The sequence below is a fragment of the Elephantulus edwardii genome, unplaced genomic scaffold (genome assembly GCF_000299155.1).
Source record: "Elephantulus edwardii isolate Elephantulus edwardi_28Jun2011 unplaced genomic scaffold, EleEdw1.0 scaffold00100, whole genome shotgun sequence".
NCBI classification, from domain to species: Eukaryota; Metazoa; Chordata; class Mammalia; order Macroscelidea; family Macroscelididae; genus Elephantulus; species Elephantulus edwardii.
In genome coordinates, this window is record NW_006399850.1 from 9,603,565 (window position 1) to 9,626,986 (window position 23,422).

General features: G+C 40.0%; 1 protein-coding gene across 1 annotated transcript in view; it reads left to right on the plus strand.

Annotated features, from left to right (window-relative positions):
* The first annotated feature begins 11,941 nt into the window (after positions 1–11,941).
* Positions 11,942–23,422, plus strand: part of LRFN5 (leucine rich repeat and fibronectin type III domain containing 5) — a 395,075-nt gene continuing 383,594 nt past the window's right edge. The window contains exon 1 of the mRNA XM_006891573.1: positions 11,942–12,959. The gene's annotated coding sequence lies outside the window, so the exon portion shown is untranslated. The remainder of the gene's footprint in view (positions 12,960–23,422) is intronic.

A 23,422-nucleotide genomic window follows, 5' to 3' on the forward strand; every position in this document is an offset into this window, starting at 1 on the left:
TAGAAGATAAAAAGAGAAAAACTCACTCAGCATCTCTCAAGCTGAAAAAAACTGAAAACCAAATACCAACCATGAATTGCAATATTGAAGAGTTCTTTGGGCAAATGTGGAATGATTGAGGAAGCATCAAACAAAGATAGAGAGAATACACAGAAAGCAGCACTGTACCAAACAGAATAGGCTGATGCAGAACCATTTCAGGAAGTACTGTGTTTCAAAATAAAGAATTCATGTTTGAAGTACTTTTTAGAAAATGAATTCCTAGATTTCTCTATGTGGAATCAGCTATGTAGTTGTAAATAACTTATCTTTATTCTTCAGTTTTCCGTTTATGTTTCTAGGGATCTTGACCCTCCAAGCATGAATGAAAATTGAAGAAGAATGGTAATTTTTTTAGTAAATAAATCAAAACAGAAAAGGACTAATTTTGAAGCATATCTTGTTTGAATATGAATGGATGAATCCATTGTTAATATTTTTACATTCATCAGTACAATGGATAACCAAGATAGTCTTGAAAATGTTCCAAAAGAAAATTTAGCAACTTCTCAAGTTTATAAAATTATAAAAGCTACCCTACAACTATTCCCTTAACATTATCTATAAACCGTAAATTAAAAAAAAAGTCTAAAGTCTTCTTAAACCAAACAGTTTAGTTTTACTACTAAATAATCTTTGTCATGACCATTAAGTTCTTTTAGGAGCTATCTATAAGGGATAAATGTGACAATAGCAACTTGAACTGAGACAGAAACTTTTAGGAAGCCATGTTGTTGTTGTTGTTGTTGTTGTTATGTGTCATTGAGTCACTTGCAACTCAAAGTGATGCTATATACAACATCCCTGAACCCTGCTCTATCTTGAGCCAATTTCATTGTCTCTGACACACCTACCTCCACTACCCCAGTCACTGAGTCATCAATTTCATTCAGGATCTTCCTATCTTGCACTGCCCTTCCACCCCAAGTATGTTGTGCTTTTCCAAGGTCTGGTCTCTCCTCACAACATGCTCAAAGTATGTCATATGGAGCTTCAAAAGCCTTGCCACCAAGGAGTAGCCTAGTTTCACCTTGTGTAGGTTAGACCTGTTTGTTTTCTTAGCAGTCCCTGGTAATTCAATACCCTTCTCTACCACTACAATGAAGAAAAGGATAGAGTAGCCATTCAATTGGAAGGCTATATCACCTGTGTCACTACATTGGACATGCAGAAACCTGATTTGGTGTTTGCTTTTTTGTTGCACATTCTCAATAACAAAAAAGAAATTATTTAAATAACTGCATATAGCAAATGCTGACATGCTTGAAGCCCACAAAGAAAAATTATAGTCTCACATTATTGTTCATGACTTACCACTTAGTTTATGTACTTTTCTAAATTAAGTTGTTGGTAAACCAATATAAAATATGTTGTTATTATATATGCCATAGAGCTGACTACAACTAATAGCAACGCCATGGACAACAGACCAGCACCTTGCTCATCTTTCACCATCCTTACAATGTTTAATGTGCTCATGTCCAATGTTTCTAGCACTGTGTCAATCCACCTTGTTGAAATTCTGCCTTTTTTTTCTGATTCACCATCTTTTCCAGTATGATGTCTTTTTCCAAGGACTTATATCTCCTGACAACATGTTCAAAGCAAATGAGTCAAATTTTAACCAACCTTACTTCTAAAGAGAACACTGATTGCACTTCTCCCAAGATAGGATTGTTTGTTCTTTTGGTAGTTCATGGAATATCTAGCACTCTTCACCAACATCACAATTCAAAGGCATCAATTCTTCTGTCATTTTTTATTCATTGTCCAACTGTCAGATGCATATATTGTTGTTGTTGTCATGTGTTATTGAGTCAAGTATGACTCAAAGCAACCTGATGGAAAATGGGACTGAAATCTGCCCTATCCTGGGAGAGTTCCACTATCTCTGACACCTTGATGCCATTGCTACAGTTAACTCGGTCAACCTATCTTCTTGTGATACTTCCTTTCTTATAGTGATCCTCTTCATTTCCAATATTCATTATTCTCCAAGGTCTGACTCCTTCCAAAAAATGCTCAAAGTATAAGAGCCAAAGTTTCACCATATTTGCTTCGAGAGGAGCACATCAAACACCTTTACATAGTCAATAAGACATGCACAGATTTCCCACTTTCTTCCAAGATCCAACATCAGCAGTGATGTCTCTGGTGCCAAGACCTCTTCTAAATTCAGCTTGAATTTCTGGGAGTTCTGTGTTAATGTAGTGTTCTAGCCATTTCAGAGTTATTTTCAGCAATATTTTGCTTGCTGAATTATGGGGTATTAATGATACTGTTTGATCATTTACACCTTTTGTTGGATTACCTTTTTGGGGAATGGAAATAAATAATTCTCTCTTCCAGTCAGTTGGCCAAGCAACTGTCTTCCAGATTTCTTAGTATACCCTTGTTTGCATGCTCAGAGCTTCATCTGTGTTTTTTGGAATATGTCAAACAGTATTCCATCAATTCTTGGGGCCTTATTTTTTGACGATACTGTCAACACACCATGCACTGCTTCATTTTCTCCCCATTAGTTCTTGACAAAATGCTATTTCCTGAAATGGTTCCATGTCAGTCAATTCTTTCCAAAACAGTGAAGTTTATATTCTTTCCATCTTCTTTAAATGCTTCCTAGATTGTTCAATATTTTGTTATAGCATCCTTCAGTATTATAATTTGATGCTGGACTATTTTTTTCAGTTCTCTTAGCTTCAGAAATGCCAAATGAGCTTTTCACTTTTAACTTTCTGACTCTAGTTCTTTGCACAGATAGTTCTTAAGATGAAAGAACTGAAGAACAAATTCAAGCCTCAAGTTGCAATACTTAAAGATGCTTTGAGCAGAATATTAAATGATCTAGGAAGCATTAAAAGAGGATGGGAAAAGTGTACAGAGTCACCATACCAGAAAGAATTGGCTGATGCAGAAGAATTTCATGAAACAACGTATAAGCAAAAGTCTGTGGTGATGAAGGAATAAGTTCAAGCAACTCTTAAAGAACTGGAAAAAAACAAGGTTTCAGGAATTGATGGCATACCAATTGACACAGTTCAACAAACAGATGCTTTCCTGGATACACTCACCACTTTGTGCCAAGAAATCTGGAGGGCAAACACCTGGCTAACTGATTGGAAGATTTTTTAGTTAGAGTCTGACATATTAGAAGAAGAGGGATAAAATTCAAGATCACTCCTTGGATTTTATCCTTTTCAAGGTAGCTCTTTTAAAAGGGGTGCATACAAAATACTGGTACAATCTTCTAAAAAGTTTCACCACACATGTATCATTCATGTATTCAGAGCAGGTTGTCTCTGAGGGGAGTCACTGGTGCTGCAAATTACTGATGTTCTTGCCTGGTACATATTCGGATGTTCAAATTCCCTCTGAAATATCTTGAAAGAAAGGCCTGTTTACATACTTCCAAAAACCAGCTATTAAAAATCCTGTAGAGTACAGAACTACTCTAACATGCATGAGGTTACCATGAATCAGCTTTGACTAAAAGGCAACTTTACTAGTAAGTGTCTGAAAGGGATAACTTGAATACTCAAGATTTTCTAGATATGTGCACATATTAATTATAAATTATTACATGTGCAGGATGGAAGATGAATGTCGTAGTTGCCTCCAGGTCTCATCATTCATTGAAGAAACCTGATAATGTCTAAGGGTACCAGACCAAAGACCAGATCAGACAGTGGATCCTGACAAGGCTCTGGGCCTAATAAAAAATGTCCATACCCAAGTTAATTAACAGGCCCAAATTCCAAGCAAAAGACCATCTTCCCTAGTCTTCCCTAAAACTCCTATTAAAAGGAAGCATCCTTGACTTCCCTCACACCATTTTGATCTCAGTGCAGTCACTTGGCGTCCCTCTCAGACTGCCTAGGCAATAAAGGCCTGCTTGTTTCTCAGGACCAGATTCTTTCTTTCTCTCTCACTCCCAACTCTTTTTTTTTTTTCTAAATAACACAGGAAAATAAAAATACTAGTAGACTATTTTAGGAACCCTCCTACAGATCTTCATATCTCATTTTTAAAGCATATTTTGATATAAAATTTATTTTGATATACTTTTAGTGAAATCAAGCCTTTTACTTAATAAAATAGCAGAGAACGAATAGCAGAGAAAACGAATAATATGTGTCTCTTTCCCACTGTCCTTGAGCTAGAACCAACTCTTAACTGTTCCTCCAGGGGATATTTGGAGGTTGTAAATCACACAGCTGAAGATGGTCCATCTTTCTCCCAAGAGCTGCTCATGTATTTGGCCTGATAGTCATTTTACCTTTGAGTTAGTAGCACAACTCGAAATAGACTTATGCCAATAGGGCTCCCTTACTTATACCGATGTTTTTGTTATGGACCTTGAGTCAGAATGGACTCACAACTGTGTCTCTAGCAGGTTTTCAATGGCTATAAATAATACAGGAGGAGATTATAACTCTGCAATCTTTCTCTCATGGAATAGCTGGTTTGGGCTGCTTTTGGATTAAATACCCATGCTTCTGTGCTGGCAGCACAACTCCTTACCACTAAACCAGCAAAAGTCCCTTTATCTGTACTGTGAAAGCCCTTTAAATTTCTTAACCAACCCAAAATAACTATTATAGTTTTCATTTTATACACAGAAAGCTTAGGATTCAGGCTAGTGCTAAATGACTTTTACAATGAATGCAATACCACTCGGAACTAAGATGTAAACCCTTGTTTTAGCCGAAAACTTGGTTATATAAGCTATGCAGTGTCTTGTACTTTTGGAAAGGGCTCTAATTAGGTATTTCACAAACTGCCTTTCAGGAGAGTTTGAATGAATACAGAGAAAACAAATTGGAAAGTAAGAGCAAAAAAGAAACTATTTTTGGTGTTAATGGGTGGTAAGTTCCAGGAATCTTATAAAAGAAAATACTTCATGCATGGTAGGAAATTCTAGACTGATGAGTTGAAAACAATGTAACTGCCTGCTTGTTGATAGAGAAATTCTAGTTTTAGGGACAGAAACTAAAAGGATTCTTCTACTTACTCATCTTTCCACAGTGCCTAGTGCCAGACATTAGTTAACAGAAGTAATTCAGTGAATTTCCAGTGATGGAACAAAACTGAAGACAAAAAAAGAAAGTCATTATACAGAAAAGTTTAGAAGTAAACATATGAAGGGTTCACCTCTGTTACACAAATCATGGCAAAGGAGGAGGGTGTGTGAGGGAAAATGGAAGAATCTGGTTTGAAAAACAATGTATTTGAATTTTGTAAATAAACTAGGATAAACAAAAAAAAATAAAGGTATAAACAAAATAAAAACATCAACTCTTAAAACAATCCAAAGGAATGTTAACATCAAGCTAATTCAAGACGTCCTGAAAGTTAGAGAGTCAGAGAAAGCAAAAGACCCTCAACAAGGATGGATTGATGAAGTAATGCTAACAAAGAGCTTAAGCATGGTGGAGATTGTGAGGATAGGCAGGGTTCAGGTTTATTGCTTAGGAAGTCATCACAAGTTACAGTTAATGCCATATGACAACAAGAGTTCCAAGCTTGGCATTCACGCAAAGAGGTAGGTCATCTGTGGACGTAAAACATAAATAACTACTGTTATTTTTTATTGCAACTCTATGAGGAAAAGTTGAACTGCCCTATAAAGTTTCCAGGGATGTCAGTTTAGTGAAGCTAATTGTTAAATCTTTCTCCTGTGGGGTCTTAACCATTGTCTTTATAGTTGCTCACAGTTCTCTTAACTATAGCACTTCTAATTTCCTCCAAATGCAATGCTGTCAGTTGCCATCAAGGTGGCTCATAGTGACCTAATGATCAGCAAATCTGAACCTTGCCCTATTCTGTGCCATTTTCACCTTTTCTAACGACATCATAATTAAAAGGAGGAAAAAAGTGCACAAATTAAGGGGCAAATTATTTAATCAGGTTTAAGAGGTTTGTGTTGAAAATGATTGTTCGAAAGACACTATCTTCTATCTCGTACATAAAGCATCCAAGATTAATGTCCTAAAATAAACAGAAATTAATTTTGAGTTCTATTTCTAAGGTGGTTTGTGAAAAAGTCCAGCCCTGTGGGCTCAACCATGTGATTGCGTCACATTACTGCCGACTTGTGGCCACCTACTTGAAATTCAGAGGGCTTTGGTGATGATGAACATTAGAAAACAGAACTTGCAAGACTAAAGACAAAAAGAAAAAGCTTTGCCATAGAGCTCATCACTAGATTTTCTACAACTGAGTTTAACGTAAAAGCAACGTGAGCCAGTTGAATGCACAGACTTTTCAATAGTTCATTCTTTCCATATACTGGTGTGATCAAAAATGAAAGACTTCTTATTTTTAAGATGATTTAATGACATTTTAGAGTTTCAACATCAAGTGGAAATTTTACCATGACACTGCATGCCTATACACAGGTCAATTTTTGAAGTTGATACTCAAATGTTTAAAAATACATTTGAGTAAATATTTATTGTTGTTTTTGCTGTGCCTGCTCCAGTTAGAATCAACCCATAGCTGATACTCCAATGAGTTTTCAGAAGCAGTAAACAGCACAGAAGGAGATTTCTGAGCTTTCTCCCTCAGGGTAGCTGGTAGATTCAAACAGCATTCCTTTGGGATTGCAGCCCAGCATCTTACCACTAGGCCACTAGAGTCCTCAAATGTTTATTAGTATTATCAAAAGTAAAAAAGAATACCATATAACAATAGATGATGCATATAAATTTAAGAATAACTGAGGTCTCTTTGCTTCATATATACACACACACCAGCAACATGCTGGGTTCAGAACTATTGCGCATAGGGTCACAATAAGTCACAAACATCTCAATGGCACACAACAAAAAGCAATATATATATATACACTTTCCCAGAAATTCTTCTTTTTAGAAATTAAGTTGATTTCATATTTCCAAAATGAATGGATTGCCACACTTTAGTATGAATCAGCCCAACAACTTTTTTTCTTTTAAAAAGCTTAAGTATATTCATTGAATCTTCCTAAATGGATGTTTTGATGCAGAAAGAATAGGAATATAAATTATGATATTGTTGTGTATTTCTCTGTGTCAGACATTCCTATGTGGAATTTTGAACTTTATTGGGGGGGTGGTTTAGAGTAATTAAACACAAACATGAAGCATGTATATAAAAGTAGTATAAGGATCTGAGTAAATTAGCTGAGAATAATATTAATGGATACCAAAGAGAGCATTTACTTCTTACTTGCAATATTGTGTAGGAACACCCTTCTTATAGACCACTGTTTATCTCTGAAATATCCCCCTCTCTTCAGAAAGGTCTGCCTAGGGTCCAATTTTCAAAAAACATTTTAGCTATACAACCATAATTAAGGTTTAGACAATATTTTTAGTTAGAAAATAAAAGAAGAGTAGCAGAAATCCCTCCATCTAATAAGGTCTTGAGTCCTTAGTGTTAGTCTCAGTTTTCATAAAAAAGATCTTTGTTCACTTAGTGTATAATTACCATAACTAGTTCAGAAATGTTTAAAGGTGCAACACGTATGCAAGAAGAAAGAAAAGAAAATATAATTTATACAATATGATAAGGGACAAGAAAGAAATATTAAAGTGAATGTAAATAATACCTTCTGTATCACATAGAAACGTTAAATAGTAAATGAATTTGATTGGATTTTTGTGTAAATTTAAAGACAAGAATAGATCAAGTCTTCAACTCTTTTCAAAATATAGCTGGGTCACTTTTTAAGAATAAGATCTAATTGTCAGCACACACTTGATCCCAAGACTTTCCAGAAGGTGCAGCATCAAAACTATGTTGCCTGGATATGGAGACCTATTTTTACATTTCAATACCACTAGGGTACAACCATAACAGTGGTTAAAGAAAACATCAATGTTTAGACTTCATTTATTCTGTTTCCCTTTAGTGTTTGGGAAGGAAAGGTTTCTTATACCTCAGAAACTTGTATTTCCTGTGGTTAGGTCACATAAGATTTCAATTTTGAATTAAAGGAAAACGTTAGTTAAAATCAAAGCTTCCTAACGATTGCATGGTATCAGCTCCCTCAGAATATTTGGAAACTAAGATAATTCCAATTTAAAATATGCTTTCAAAAGTATAAATACAAAATGAATTCAAGTGACAACTTTCCAGAGCTTGGATCCAGAGAAATAAGGAAATTTATGAAATGAGTAAACTAATTCTAATGGTAATTTTTAAATAACTAGAAATTCCTATTATTTCTGTATGCATCATTTAAACTATAAAGCATTTATACATTCATTTATTATGTGGAGTTAGCAAAACACCTAACACTTTCACTACCCAAAATTATGAATAATTGTATATTCAGTCCAACAGTATGGTCATTGATACCTAGAAAAAAAATCTAAAAATAATTTGGTAAACTGAATTTTGAGGTAAGTTAAGAAGGTCAATGGTGATAGCTCATTGAGCAAAGGAATGGTAAAACCAAATTTTTATGGAAAGAACTTTTAGTTACATTTAGATGTCAGTGACAGCATATTAAAAGGAATTTAGACTCTTAAAAGAACAGAAACACCAGGTTGGTGAATGGCAATACTAATAATTACACAGGCAGACTGGAAAATGCTCTCGCAAATTTTCTAATTGTGTAAGTTTTTCCATTATTTTAAAACCTTCCTCTGAGGAAAAGAAAAATCACCTCTCAAATCTGGAATCTTTGAGGAAAGAACAAGGTCTGGCCTGCCCTCTCCCTGAAAAGTCTGGCCACTCTAAATCTGACAAGCATTTGAAACATACCTTTCTTTCCCTGGTCTTTCTGCCAACATCACCAGTTTGACCAGAAAGGTGTGGGGGTCAGGGTGGGGGGATGTCATCGCTATACTTGTGAGATGCACCTGGCTTTACATGAGAGGATATTCTAAAGATCACATGAAATGAGAAAGGAGAGAAATAACTGCAAAGGACTTTCAGATAGAATGCAGAATTCACAGAAAGGTCAAACTAAATAGTGGTTCTGGCTCTCCCACCCCCCCCCGCCCCCGCCTCTTTTCCGTTTTTCCTCTAAGCTTGGTATGGCTTGCAACATTAAAGAACACTGAGAAAGTTGCGCATTATTACTCATCATATTAAAAAATATGATTTCATCTTTCTCGTGGAAATGCACCATATGCTTGGACATTCCTGACACAAGATGATAATTTCAATTTTATTCTGTTCCCAGTTCTCCAATTCTTCAGCCAACTAAGTATATAGTCCTTCCCACCTCAGTTGGGCATAAAAAAGGAAAGGGGAGGGGGTGGATTAAATAAATAAATGCAAAAGTTATTCGCCCCAGTCTAGCAAAGTCTTTGGCTTTCTCAATTAGAGCTCTCTATAGTCCCCAGGGAATCTTCAAACCTTTATCTCCTACTTATGCGATTCCCATCAGCTCAGCAGGGAAGAGTGGCAAGTGGGACAATCCTGGAGGAAACCGGAGCCACCCCCGCATCCTAAAGTACTTGGAAGTGCTCGCTTGGACCTGCCTGAAGTCTGTGCTGAAGCAACTCTGCAGCCCTTGAGTGAAGTCCCAGGCTCTATCAAGTTTAAAGTGAAGCCTGGATGGAAACTTACTCTTCTTAGTCTTTTTGCCGGTCTAGGATCTATAATCTCCTCAAGTTTGCGTCGTGAATTTCTCGGAAACCTCTTTTCTCCACTTCGAGGGACAGAAAGTCACAGGAAATCGCTGATGATTTTAGTGGCGCCTATCCGGGACTCCAGTCGTGGGCTCAAGATTTGGGTGGGAGTCTCGCCATGCAGTCCCCTCGCTTTACCAAGTTTGACGTTCCAATTCGCCAACTCCAACACCTCCTTGGCCGCCATGAAGACCTCCGAGTCCTGGATGTGAGACCCAGTGAAGACACCCTTCTTGAAGGAAGCCGGACGGCGGGAAGTTCTGCCGCCAGCCAGGCTTCTCCAGAACAAAGCAACTGGGAGAGCTGTGCAGATTCCTAACCCGAGATCGGAGCGGGAGACTGGGGGCGGAGAGGGGACGCCGAGCAGTTTTCCAAAACTCCACCTCTTGGTTTGTGTGGGTTCTGTATAGGAGTGGATGTAGTGTGCGCGCTTTGGTGGGTGTGCTCGAGTGTGCGCGTGTGTGCACCGCAAGTCAATGGGAAAGCCCGGGAGAATGCTATTGGTATGGGAATACTTGAGTGCCCCATCCAAGGAGACCCCCGCTCCTTTGCCAACTCTGCCCTGTAGAGACCCTTGTTAGGGAACTTCCTTTCGCAGCCCGAAGCAGTTCCCTTCCATTTAGATTCAGACTGGTGGAGGGTCCTGCCAGGAACAGACAGGGGAAGTGCGCTCTGGCGCCAGAGACCACGTGCCAGGGAACCTATCAAAGGGAAGGGATAGGGTTTCTCTGCTCCCTAGAAAGGAAACATAGAGTCTTCAATTGAAGTTTTTCCCGTGAAAAACCCTTTCCTTTATAACGGCTTTTCTGTATCAGAATGGGGGAGGGGAGGGGCGGGGAATGGAGTTGGGGCCTCCACAGTGACTAAGTTCAGAAGGTCTTGTCCGGCTCCCCCAGGGGTCTCGCCTCACCTCGTGCTACAGAACCAGCTCTGGCTCCTGAGGAACACTGGGCTAGCATTCTGTCCTTGACATACCAACATAGGGCTAATTGCAGCATTCTTATTATCTGAGGATACTCAACTGGGTTGATCTCAGGATAAGAATGCTCTTCTTTTTTCAGTTGTCTCTCTCATCTGATTAGTAAACAAATCGCCACCCACCACTTTATAGGACCAGGGAAGCCAGCTGCAGACAGTAGTCCTCTGTCTCAGATTTTCCTAACAGGTTAAATCTAATTACTTTCCTACTGTCCTTAATAGCTGCAGCTTGACCCAGTGACACGTCTTGATCCTGGAAATGAGGGAGACTGGGCAGTCAGCAAGTTCCCCTTTGCAAGAGGCTGGGGACGCCCCTGGAAGTACGCCTTCTTTCTCCAGGTTTTCCGTCTTCTCCCCTCCCCCCTCCCTGCAACGCCCCCGCACCACCCCTGCTTAGGGATTTGCCTGCACTTCGCTGGCCATCTCCCCGCACCCGGGGTAATTCAGCCTGGAGCCTGCCCGGCGAGAAGCGTGGAGGTGGAGCGCGGCGTAGCGGCCCTGGCGCCGGCTTTCGCCTGACTCTCCAGGTCTAGGCTGCGCGGCCACCTCCATCACTGCGGTGAGGGCCGGGCTCGCGGCCGCGCGCCTGCCGCCGCCGCCGCCTTCTCCATGCTGCAGCGCAGCGCGCAACTCCTCCGGGCCCGGCGGCCACCGTGGCCCTCAAGCGCTACTGCCGGGAGCACAGCTCCGGGATCCGCCTTGGCCTCGGCTGCATCCCGGGACCTCCGCTTCCCACCTTGTGCCTGAATCGCGGATTCGCCCGAGACTCCCGGACAGCGGGCGGGGCGTTGTGTGCAGCGACGCGCAGGGAGGCTGCGAAGCGAGCGTGTGCAGAGCGACCAGAACCGTGGACTGTGTGCGCGCGCGTGTGTGCTTGTGTTTGCGCGTGGTTTTCCTTCTTCCCTCGAGGATCTGAATGTCTTCGCAGCTGGCTGCTCCCTTAGGATTCTTGACTTTGGGGAGCTTTGGTCTGTGAGCACAACCCACCCATATAATCCATTTTGCATGGTCGGTTATAGCAGAGGTGGGGCGGGCAGAGTGCAACTGGACGGGGGTGGGGCAGAACAACGAAATCTTCTGGAAATACACATATTGACACACTTAGGACAGAGGAAGAATGACAGACATGGGAAGACTTCCATAACCTCCCCATTTGCCCTTCTGCTTTCCGGAAAGATCATGGATGATTTCTACCTTTTCAAGTCTTCTTAGCATCGATTTAGCGTTTTGTAAGGCGCTCTTTAGCTCGTGTGTGTCTATGGGTGCCTATGTGTATTGGGGTGTATGTGCGTGCGCCTATCTGATGCATTTGACTATCTTTTATCCAACTGCCTAGAAGCAAATGTGTTAACTCGCCGTTGTCTCTTCATGCCTGGGTTCTCGGAGAGAACAGAGGACGTCCAGACCCATTTCCGCTGGATTGGGAGCAGCTGCATGGTTGTGGACCCCGATCTGTGGATCCTTTTGCCCAGAGATTTGGAAGGAGCCTGGATTAACCTGTTTCCAGGTACATCGCAAGGTCACCACAGGGTCTTACAGCCCTCATGCTTTGGTTCACATAGACCTTTTTGTCTTGACCAGAAGGATATTTACATTTCCCTCCACAGCATTTGAAGCCCAAAGTTCAGTCTTTTGAGCTGGTTTGCTGTACAAACAAGGTAATGAGGACTGCTTTTCAAACTGCTTAGCAAAATCCCTGACTCCTCCTCAGCCCTTTCCCGGCTCACTCCTCCCCAACAAAATGTCACCAGCTCTTGAATTACGTGGATTTGGGTTGGAGGATAACTTGAAGGAAACGTGATCAAACCTCTATGCCCGGCCGGTGTCGATGCAGCAAGCGGTCCAGCGGACATCGAAGCCGATCTCGAGCCGGACCAGTCAGTCCCCTCCCAGCCTCTCCTTCCTGGTGCGGCTCTGGGACTGTGTGTTTGTGTGTGCAAGTGTGAGTGCGAGTGCGCGCGCGCCCGGCTGTGAGTGAGTGTGAGAGAGTGTGCGTGTGTGTGTGTGTGTGTGTGTGCGCGCGTGTGTGCGTGCGCGGCCGCCCTGCCTCTGCCCGCTCCCCGGGCGCGGATCCGCGGGTTTCAAGGGGCGATCGCCGCGGATCCCCCACCCAGCGCGACCTACAGGCAGCGGCGGCAGTGGTAGGAGCCGCCTCTCTGACTCCTTAGGATGCGGGTGCTGAGCTATGGCAAAGGGCAGCGAAGTGACGAGCGAGACCCGCGTATGACTGTGAAAGCCACCTGGAGCCACCTTGCCGGGATTGTACCTGCGGGCAGAAAGTCCTCCTACGACCGTCTTTACCCCTAGAGGCACCAGGTAACACGCAAACGACTACCCGCCTCACCCAGTTTCCTTCAGATCTTGTTTCTAGTGTCTTATCTGCATTGCAGGCTACTTTACTTATTAATGTTTTGAAAATCATTAGGAAGGGTTGGGTATCCAAGGGCGCTTGCTCTGTGATGTTGTAATATAATTTCTACTAAGTGGAATATCAATCTATACCTAAACACTTAAATCAACAGCCGAAGCAAAGGGGATATCCTTACGCTCCACCCTAAATTATATTTTTGAGAACTACGTGTGTAGAACCTATCCTGAAGATGCCAGAGATGAAAATTCAGTGTTTCTTTCCTTCAGGCTGTGGTTGCCACGGACCATTTGGTATCCAAATCTCCCCAGATTGTGGGGGGCAAAAGGGTGTTGGTTTACACCCAGCATTTCAGCTAAAGATCCTTTTGACCCTTCACTACCTCCAGTGTGGTTGTTTGCCTTTCCTTGCCATAGATGAGCTCGGCAGAACCTTTAGTAATCTTAAATTATGCTTGTGGAGACTTTGATCCGAAATGTAGTTTTCTTGGAACTTGCATGGAAAGGAATTCATTGTGAAGGGTGTGTGTGTTTGTGTGTGTGTGTGTGTGTGTGTGTGTGTGTGTGTGTGTTCAGAAATGATGTTTAACTATTAGGGTTTACTTATTATACGTTGCAGAATAAATCCATGAAGAGAGTCTTTTTTTTTTCTCTTTTAATCTAGGCAAAGGAAGCTAACAATATATCCACCACCCAGCACCATCCTAGCTGTATTGTCTGGGTTGTAGAAGAGTATGTGCCTGGTTTCTCTCTCTCTCTCTCATGTCTACATACTATGTATACTATGCAATTTCAAATTTCTCACCAGTGCTTTGATTTCAAGGAGCAGGTTTGATATGCGACTTTTTAATGACCCTATTAAGTCTGGTCTGGTCTGTGAAAATGGAGATTCCTAGATCCTACTGAGGCAAAGCAAATTTAGTTAACTTGCAAAGCACCTTACACTTTCTCACCTTGTTTCTTTCATTTGCTTTTCCCATCAACTCTGTGTCCGTCTGTCCCCTCCAGAAAATTTCATTTGCTTCTCTGGGGCATTTAGGATTAACAAGATAAAGCACTTCCAAAGTAGTCTCATCAATGTTTCATTCAATAGTGAAGACGGTCTGAATAATTCAGCTAAGGAGTGCTCATTTGTCTCTCGCCTCCTGAGGTGCCTGCTTGCTGCACCAAGAGCAGTATTTGGCCCTGGCCGAGTACAGGGCGCCCTGCTCCAAGAGGCAGTGACCTGGGCTGGTCCAAGGGATTCTCTTGGCTAAAGCTGCCTGGGAGGTGTGGGGCGCTGCCTTCTTTTCCTCTGCTTGCTGCGTTTCTGTAGATATCCATATGATGGCATTTGCGGTCTATGAGCTGGCCATAGTTGTTCTCACTGTCCCTGCGCTGACGTCCCCACTCCTCCTCTGGAGTCTGGGTTCCGTTGCTGCTGCAACCCTCACAGGCTGGTGGTGCTACAAGGCCACGTATGCAGCGCGTTTGGGGGCTGGGCACAGCCACTGCAGCTGCCAGGCCCGCTTTGACACTTTCCTAAGGCGGGAGGGCTCAGTGAGCCCTTGGCAGACAGCAGGCGAATCATGGCCAGTGTAGCTGCCCAGCTCTGTGTGGAGAGAGGCAGCGGAGGGCGGTGGTGTCCTGCCCGATTGCCTGTGCCTTAACAAAAGCAAAACCATTCTCTTTCTCTCTCTCATGCCACTTGTCTTTCTCACACACACCCTTCCCCCCCACCCCCAAATGAATACTCAAGAACATAGGAAATGAACCACCTGGATGTTCAACTACTTGGTTTATGATATATCAAAACAAATTAAATGTATGTTTCCTAGATTTCCATTTGTTCTGTCTCTCTCCTTATACTTGCACCTTAGTTTCTTGGATTTAATTGGGTCTTTTACAGCTCAGTTTTAATTCCTAGTTAGATATAGCACTGTAAAACCAGCCAACTTCTCCCCTTCTATCCCAATATCCCATAAACAAGAAGACCATCAATTATTACCTTCTTTAGACATTCTATCTGTAACATTAAGCTCTAGGGAAAAACAGGAATTGCTACAGAGGTAACTGGACTTTAACAGAAAAGCAAGTCCTCATTCCTCTTTCCTTCCTGCAGGGGCTGAGGGGCCAAAGAGTTGTGCTTGCATTAACCAAACTAAAACCTCTTGTCATATGGATCAGAGGAGACTCAATAGTGACCCCACAGAGCAGAGTAGAACTGCTTCACAGGGTTTCCAAGGCTGTAGTTTTTACTAAAGCAGACTGCCATATCTTTCTCTCAAGAGAGGCTTGTGCATTAGAACCAAGGCCTTGTCTTTCAGCACCCAAGAGCTTTAGGATTTATGGTCCCAGACTTCCTACTGTTTGCATAGACATTTGGAAGGAGCTAGTCTAGGAATTTTTTCCTCCTTCTCATTTCTTTCTCTCCACTTCTTAAATTTGTATGTAATTCCCCAGCCATTCAGTAAAAATCCTAGATAGAAGGATGATTTTGTTTGCTAAAAATCTGACCAAGAACACTCTCCCCCTCCCAAATACTGCTGTAAAGGAAACTATGTCAGACACATCATAATATTTGTTGTGTCTAGATTATGCCTAAGAAAAGAAGGAATGATGGTGAAGAATTACTAGATCTTTGGGGAGTAATATGTTTCTTCTACCTCCATAATTTCTCAGTTTCTTCTAGCCATTTTCTAGTAAATATTTAATACTTTACAGATTAAATTTTGTCCTTGTGTTCTTAACAATAGGGAAGGCAAACAAATGCATCAAGATGGTGTTGAGTGCTATGAAGACTAAACTTAGATTTTGGTGTGATTCATGTTTGAAAATGCCACTCCTTGTTGCAGACTGGAGTTAGGTTAAATGTGATAACCAAATGGATGTCCTAGAGCAGCTGCAGCAAATGGAATTTTTGGCCTCTCCTTTTGCCATTTCTGGAAAAATCTCCATTTTGAGCCAATTTGAGATAGCTGTCCTTGTTAAGTGGTGTTCATAGGATGAGCTGGCCTGACTCACTAGCCTAGCTCACTGGTGAGTTTAGTGTGTCAGGTATTGGAGGAAATTTCCCAAGAAAATCCTCCTTCCTTATTACTCTTCTGGTTTTTCAAGAGGGGCAGAGCAATAGAAAAGTGAGGCTATCCATGGAGATTAGGGAAGAGTAGATAGGCAGGAGAAACAAGTCACCTGATTTCTTCCTCCTAGACCATTTCTTTCAATCATTTTTCCCCTTTTACTTTCTAAGTCAAAAGTGACCTTGAAAAAATAAGTCTTCTGTGCTTTACACATCTTTTATCTTTCCTCAAACATATAATGTATGCATGAACACACATACACACACACACACACACACACACACACACACACACATATGTATTTCTTCATAGTTCTTATTTATGAAATATGAGACTGATAGGCTGTTGGGGGTTTTTTGAGAGAGGTTAATCAAGACTTATCAGTGTCTAATACCAACCAGAGGTGATTTCCTTTTCTTTTCTCAAAAGGGAGAACTATCAAGCATGGTGATTGCATGAAGAGAATTTCCTTACCCCTATTCCCTCTTCTATTATTTTTGTCTCTTCCATTATTGCATATTTGAATATTTGATGTGAGAGCAGTGTCTAATCATGGCATTCACATATAACTGGCCATCATCTGTTATATCCAGTGTTATCTTTTCATGAATGACCGTCATTCCCCTTTGTCCATTTAAACCAATGTTCTGTTTGGTCCTGCTGCTTGCAGCACTTTTGGCTTGGTAGTTTTGCTGAGTTTTCTAGTTGGTGAAATTAGGATCTTGCTTTCTGCTGATACTATTGCTGTGCTGCTATGTGAATGGGATGCACTACTTGCATATATCCAACAATGCTTCTGTCTCTAAATAAAACTGGCAAGTGGTTTGAAGTGAAATGTATGATAAATAAGATGCCAGTAGGTGTTTTTGCTGGTTTTGAGGGCAGAGTAATATACTACATGGAATTTTCTCCTGGCTTACTGAACTATAATCATTCTAGTACCTTTTATTTTCTATTCACTCAGAAATATAACATACTGGCATACATATCTAGAGTTTAATGTTTAGTTTATTCATAGTATTTAACATTTCATTAAAAAAAGACACATGCAAATTTAGGCCTTTGACTTATAGTTGTGAACCTGTTAGATACTAACTGGAAATTGTGCTGAATTTTTTTCTCTGACATTCATGTACATATATCTACCCTGTAAATTAAACTTTAAGTGTGAAACTACTCAGTATATTTCTACAGACCACATTTTTATTCCTGTGGCATCCTTTAATCACTGAGGACTATTTAGAACTTGAGGCAGTATAATTTGCCCATTACATGGTATGTGCATGGTGAAATTAGGAAGTATTATGTTTGTAATTATTGGAGCCATTTTGGTTAAAGGTGAAGAACTTTTATTATGCATTGCCAATGTATATTATGAAAATTACAACAATACCAGGAGGTGGAAATGCCACTTAAAGATAGCTAACCCTACCTGTAAGCATTTACATCATAATGTTCCAGTATTGTTCTGACAGTGTGCTTTATACTGAACTATGACATAATTTAATATTAATTACAAATATGGTTAACAAGAGATAGACAATGACAATAGCATTACAAGGCTATATAAAGGACTATAATTTTCCTGATGCAAAGTATACCACGAAAAAGGCTTTATTATTGAAATTACAAAGCATTTGCTGGATTTCTCAGAAACTGACTTTTATAACTGAAAATTGTTAAGTTTCATGGTCATATTGGGAGGAAAATGACAATTGACTCATTTGGGTCTTCCTAGAAAATACATCTTTTTCTGGAATAAATCTTTGAAAGCTGAAATCATGCGATTTTTATTGTATGTTCTTGGTAGGAGCATAGATATAATTTATTATTTAAAAACCCTTTCCCAATAAAATATTTCAAATTTGGTGCTATTGTAATCATTTGTAAAGAACAATATCACAATTGCTATTGAAAATGGAATCTATTTTAGCTCTTCCAACAATAAAACCTCCAGAGAAGAAGTAATAAGATTAATGGCTCAAGTTACATGATCCTATTCACCATTTCTGGGAGCTGATTCTGAATTCTTAAGAAAAGAATCAAAGAAGTCTTTAATTTGCTCAATACTCAATCAGAAATAGTATATTTAATCAGGAGTAGAAGCCAGATAATGCTGATCTTCATCTATTTTCCGTTTATCCTGTAGCCCCTTTGAGGAAGTTCTGAAGAGCTCTTTAGGACTTATTTCACTTAATGTCTGGGATCTCCTCCCCATATTCACTTCTCATGGAAAAGGTTTTTCATAGCTTTTAGTGATGTTTTCTCTAAAAGTAATTTACTAGTGGGAGCACATCAACTATATAACCAGGAAAGCTAAATTACTTGTTTTTAATTCTTAAGTGCATATGATGATGTTTTCTTATTAATTAGCTCTTTTTGTTGTTGTCCTCTCCCCTCCCCTCCAACCCCCGATAGTGTAGAAATTAGGTTAGTAAATAAATCATGTGCACTGGCCTTATTAGTACTATGATCTGTGACTCATAGCGACCCAATGTACAACAGCCCTAAACCCTGCTCTATCCTGTTTCAATCTGTCTCCAACGCACCTACCCCACTTTCCCAGTCACTGAATCAATCCATCTCATTAAGGGTCTTCATCTCCTATGCTGTCCCTCCACTCTCCCAAGCATGATGTCCCTTTCCAAGGACTGGTCCCTCCTTGCAATATGTCCAGAGTATTTCAGACAAAGCTTCAGATTCCTTGCTTCCAAGGAGCAGCCTGGTTTCACCCTTTCCAGAATAAACCAATTCATTCTCTTAGCAGTTCATGATATATTCAACAGTATTCTCCAACCCCCACAGCTCAAAAGCATCATTTCTCCTTCTGTCATCTCTAGTCATTGTCCATACCTCTGATGCCTAGAAAGTAATTGCAAATACCATAGCCTGTATCAGGCAGACCTTAGTCTCCAGACTGACATCATTGCTCTTCAGTACTTTAGAGAAGTCTCTGACAGCAGACTTTATCAATGCAATTCATCTTTTAATTTCCTGGCTGCTGATGCCAAGAGTGTTGATAGTGAAGCTAAGCAAACTAAAGCTGTTTACAGTCTCTATCACTTCACTCTCCATCACGATGCTGCCAGTCGGCCCAGTGGTGAGAATATTTGTTTTCTTGATATTGAGCTTCAATCCATATTGACCTGCAGAAAGTGCTTTAGGTCCTCCTCAGTTTCAGCAAGTAGGGTTGTGTCACCTGTGTAATGCAGATTGTTGATGAGTTTCCTCTGATATTGATTCCACACTTCTCATATAGCCGGGACTCCTGGATGACAAACTTATATAGCGACATTAAATACACCATTGAGTAGTGTATTTGCTATTGTTGTTGTTGTCATGTATAATTGAGTCAGAAACAACAAATTGCTCACCCTTCACCACGCTTTCAAAGACAGCCATTCTCTCAGGAGGAGAATGTCCAGCTTTCTCTTGCAGAGCTGCTGGTGGATTTGAACTATGTGCCCACAGGATGCAGCGCTTGACATTACACAGAAGAATAAGACAAAATTATTTTTTTTTGTTGTTATTATGTGCTGCTGTCAAGTCAACTAAAATCTCCAGGGACCCTATGCACAATGAGTCGGAACCTTGCTCTCCCTACACCAGCCTCACAATCTCTGGCGTCTTCATGATATATCGTTAGTCATGATACATCGTTAGTCACTGTGTCAGTTCATCTTGTTGAAGGTGTCCCTCTCTGTCTTTTACTCTCTACCCTTCCCAGTACACTGCCTTTTCCCAAGGATTGGACACTCCTGACAATATCCCTAAAGAATGTGAGATGAAATTTTTCCACTCCAGCCTCAAAGGAGCACCCTAGCTGTACTTTCTCTTAAATAGATTTGTTTGTTCTCTTAACCGTCCATGGGATATTCAGTACTCTGACAGACACCACAGTTCAAAGGAATCAGTTTAATTGAATTATCATCATAATTTAAGTTGAAAATTTGGAATATTTTATAAGAAGTATACGGTTCTGTCACTGGGGTAGTGGGGATAGGTTTGTCAGAGACAATAAGGTTGGCTAGAAATAGAGCAGGGTTTATAGCTGCTGTACATAGGGTTGCTGTGAGTTGCAAGCGACTCGATGGCACATATAACAACAACAACAACAACAACATATGGTATTTACCATGTATTGTCTATCAAGCACTTAAATAATCTGTCACCAGACATTGGTTCTGAACCACAGAAGTCTTGCTTGTAGGATAATTAAGTGCTCATGTCCAAACTGAAAGGTAAGTGGTTTGAACTCAAGAGTTGCAGAAAATATATTGCATCTCTTTTCATAAAGAATTACAGCTTGGATACCTCTGTGGGACAGTTCTATTCCTATGAGAATGTGATAAATGAGAATTGATTTGTCTGAAGAGGATATTGTTTAGTTTGGATTTCTTAATCTCAAGGAAGTTATTTTGTAACTAACATGAGTGATACAAACAAAAGGGATAAGTCTGAATGGGATTTACTCGGTGATGTTTTTATTCTGTTTTGCTGTTTTACATTTTGCAGTCAGGAAAAGAGAAAATCATTATCTTTGTGTGGGTCATTGTATGCAGTGGTTACAAGCATGAACTTGGGATCCCACAAGCCTATGTCTCAGGCCTTTGTAACCTTGAATAAAAAGCCATTAACTTCACTGAGCCCTTAGTGACCTCATGTATAAATGGAAGCTAATAATATGTTCTGTGACATAGGGTTGTCTGGAGGTTTCAGAGATATAATTCATTAGGGGTTTCACTATTATCATTATCATTTAAACTTGAGTTAGCATGAGAATGAAGACAGACATGAAAAAGGTAGAAACTCAATGATTTTCAAGCCTATTCTTGGGATCACACCAGGGATCAAGGAGAAGTGTCCTGATCCATACTCAGGCTCACAAACCCTGGTGCTTCTGGACCCACCTAGCGGAAGATGTAAGGCAGTGAATCAGGATAGGTTTAGAGATATTGGAGGCTGCAGGATCTCTGGTACATTAGATAGTACATGACTCACCCAAAATATTCCAATTGAAATTCACTGTAACCTGAACATTCTGAGTAGTTCTGACATCTGTTCAGTCTTAAATTTTCTCTAACGCATTTCTGACATGTGGTCATGATGCTTAGTATTTTCAGTGATTAATAATGAAATGATTGTTTTGTTTTCAGATATCTACATCATAAATCTTTAGGTTTTGTTGTTGCTGCTGGGTGTGACTGACTCAACCATGACTCACAGTGATGCTAACCAGCAGACCTGAGCCTGGCCTTGCCTTGCGCCATCCTCACGATCCTTGCTATAGTCAAACCCATTGCTCAAGCCACTGTGTAATCTCTCTCCCTGTGGACATTCTCCTCTTTTGTTGATCCTCCACTTCTCCAAACATGATGTCCTTTTTCAAGGACTGGCCTCTTCTAACAAAATGCCCCCAAATGAGGCAGAGTTTCCTCATCCTTCTGTAGGTGTCCAACAGCACCCTGGCTGCATTTGCTCCAAGATGTATTTAGGGTTCTTTTGGAAGTCCATTCAGCACTCTTCTCCAATACTATAACTCAAAAACATCCATTCTTGTACTGTCATCCTTAGCCAAAGTCCAGCTTTCTGATGCATAGGAAGTAATTGAAAAGAGCACAGATTGGATCAGGTGCACCTTAGTAGATAAGCCTAAAATCTAGCATCTTGTAGCATCTATGTAATGTTAATATGATTGTGGTGGGAAAGTACACAGTTAAGTATAATTCCTAAAGAAAGTATTGAAGTATTTGGATTGAATTTCCTAAGATTCTCACCTTATTGGTATGCTTGTGATTAAACATACCCTGAACTTGAACTGGTTTAGAAGAGTCTCAGTTTCAGGTTCCTTTCACCAAATAGATACCACCTAATTTTAGTTTTCTATACCACACTTTTCTGACAGGTTCCACTTTATTTCACTTCTTACTCAAGAGTGGTACTAAGCATTGAAAATCCACACAAATAGTTAAGGCACTCTGATCTAGACTAGAATGACTCAAGGCATGTCCTTTATTCCTTCTGTACATGATTATTCAGCACTCAGCACATCCTTACATATTCTGCTATCCACTTTACCTTTGAGACGTAAAAGCAAAATAAAATATTTTGTAAGAGAGACAACTCTATGTCTGAATCACTCTTGATGACATTTCCCAAGTTGTTCCCCCTTAATTCATTCTTCATCCTAGATATTAATGATTTCTACAATACTTACTATGTATGTTACCTCTTACCCTATTAAATACTAAATAAGATAAACTAGTAGGCACCTGGTAAGTTCTCCAGACTCCATAAGAGGTTAGCTGATATCTAAAAAGGGGAAATACAGTTTGAATGCAAGAAGAAACAATAGTAAGATTCTTTTTATCTAGTATGCTTGCAATATGAGACTTTTTGACTATTGATTTTACTCATAACCTGTAGTCTATTTGGTTTTAAGGAAATTCTAGTTGATATTAACATTTCCCCAATTTCTACTTTCTTCTATTTTTATCTTTATATCGTTTTCCTTTGTTCTCATACAGACCAGTTTTCTCTTGAGTGTATTTCAGCTAATGACTCCTCTATGAAGAACTTTGCTTCATAGGATGTTCAGTGACCAATTTTTCAGAGTGAAATCACTAAGGCTTTCTTCCAAGGGGTACTCTATCTAACCACATGGTTTTCCGTTTACTTCCAAGCATCTTTTACATTTAAGGATGTATTAAACTCTTGTGAGCCACTGTTGGTGTTTCCTTTTCTTGGGTATGATTGTGTTGATTTCATAGAAAAGTAAACTGAAGCTTATGGTAATTAAATGAGTTAACCATGATTATGTAGCTAATAATGGGTAAAGCTGAGATTCAATAATAATCTTTCTGAGTTTAAAGAATACATATATACTTTTTTTTCTTGAGGGCATTTCCTATTTTCCCTACCTATCTATTTTGGTCGAGCTTTGCAGTTTTTGCTGTTGTTGATTGTTACTTAAATGTGTTTCCACCTTTCTTTAATAAGGATGACCATTCTCCAATATGCAGCAGATGACTCTTTTTTCCCCCTTGTGACCTTTTATGCATTGCTACATTTTACATCTAAAGTATAAAATGTGGCTTTATGATTCTCCTTCAGGGTTTTGTGTAACCAACAATGACTTTATGGCTGTCTTTTACTATTATGTAGCTGCTTGTATTGAGAAGGAGATGTTTCCACCCAATATGAGAGATGCCAGTATATGCTAAAGTTTTCAACGGAATGGAACTGTATGATTTTGAGCCATTTACTTTCTCTTATCCAAATTTGCATTTGCAAATGGGAAATACAAGCTATTCCAAACTGGTTATTCCTAAGTAATTAAGAAATAGGTGTTCC